Source organism: Echinops telfairi, unplaced genomic scaffold (genome assembly GCF_000313985.2).
Source record: "Echinops telfairi isolate 266 unplaced genomic scaffold, ASM31398v2 ScPeMD7_7422;HRSCAF=8460, whole genome shotgun sequence".
Classification (NCBI taxonomy): domain Eukaryota; kingdom Metazoa; phylum Chordata; class Mammalia; order Afrosoricida; family Tenrecidae; genus Echinops; species Echinops telfairi.
In genome coordinates, this window is record NW_022111322.1 from 3803923 (window position 1) to 3805428 (window position 1506).

The 1506-nt window shown below is 37.3% G+C and overlaps 1 protein-coding gene and 1 long non-coding RNA gene across 2 annotated transcripts in view; one reads left to right on the forward strand and one right to left on the reverse strand.

The window, feature by feature from the left end:
* Nucleotides 1-1506, forward strand: part of LOC101639705 (arylacetamide deacetylase-like 2) — a 46074-nt gene that overhangs the window by 3812 nt on the left and 40756 nt on the right. The window lies entirely within an intron of this gene.
* Nucleotides 1-1506, reverse strand: part of LOC123522549 — a 5277-nt gene that overhangs the window by 2259 nt on the left and 1512 nt on the right. Inside the window, exon 2 of the long non-coding RNA XR_006680802.1 lies at nt 1103-1209. This is a non-coding gene — a long non-coding RNA (uncharacterized LOC123522549). The remainder of the gene's footprint in view (nt 1-1102; nt 1210-1506) is intronic.

Genomic DNA, 1506 nt, shown 5'->3' on the forward strand with positions numbered 1-1506 from the left:
GAGGGGCGTCATGTCTCATAGTGGGACCGTCCATGTTCTCCTCTCTGTGGACTGGCTGCTCTAATTGGGATCATCGTCCTCAAGGCCTGGTGGGCCAGGATGTGCTCCACTCTCTCCTCCTCCCCCTTCATCTGCTCCCGTGTGCTCTGATCAGATATGTCCCTTTCCCGGAGCTGCAGATTCAATGCCGTCCTTTGAAATAAATTATTCTGAGGAGCCACTCTGCTCCTTGTATCAACAATCCTAAATCATCAAAACCCTATTATTATAACCCACTGAGGCTTGTATTATTTTTATTGTGTAGATGAAGAAATTAAAGTTCAGAGAACAATTTACTCTGAGTCATACAAGAAGCATATGGGGCTGTAGAAATTTAAAACTAGGTAATCTATGTCAAGACATTTGACCCTTACTACTACCCTTCACTAAGATCATGTACTTGATGGATATAAGAAATGTAAATTTATAAAATTTATGAATAGCACATGCATAAATCTAAAATAAATACACTCAAATTCATTGAATAAATTTAAAAATACTACAATTATATTTTCAATCTTTTTTTGTAAATTGGAAAAATTCAGAAAAATAGCCATTCCTCAAATGTTTGATAAATTGAATATAGGGAAAACAAAATAAATAATTTGTTTACTTCTGCATTCCACTAGCAAAAATAAATAAATAAAAAGAATAGTTTGAAAATGGTTACGAGAGAAAGAATAATGTGTTTATTTGTTTACCCTATTATTGAATCTAACGTTCAATTCATTTCCAGCATACTCTTACATTAAAATGAAATGTGATTGTAATGGAAAGCGTCTATCTTTGGTAATAGGACAAACACAGGTTTGAAGCCATTATTGAGAGCTGGTTGTAATAAACAAATGAATTAATCACATTTCACATGATTCATATAGTCCCCAAATCCTCTAAGTTCATTAAAATCAGCTAAAATCAGCTTCCCAGTTGAAATAAATCGTCTCACTGCATTCTTGCTCCTTTTGTCCCTTTCGTAGATTCATCATCTTTCATCCTGTAGATTTCAACTCAGCAACCCTAAATAAGGTTTCTAAACTATAAATCTTTAAGGGAGTTCACTTACCAACCCATTGCCATTGAGTCATTCCTATTCATAGAACCTGTGTAGGGTGTCCAAATCTGTCTGTCTGTACAGAAGCAGATAGCCAGGGGTGAAGGTAATCCTAAAACCTGGGTATAAATATGATAAGGCAATGATATGAAAGTGATAAACCAATGAAAATCCATGACTTCATTAGTGAGCTAGTTAAGATTTATTGTGACAACCTGGCCAATAAACACATGTGCGAGTAATTGAAGGGTAGAGAGATAAATGGATCAGTGAGCCTTGCCTTTCTAGTTCTCGGGTCTCTTGCTTTCTGATGGTTGGACCAGGGTGCAGCTGCCTTAGCTAGTTCCCTGCTGGCAAGGCTCACTTCCTGCAAGACATCCCCGAGGAGAAGCCACATGGACCTACCCTGATGCAGC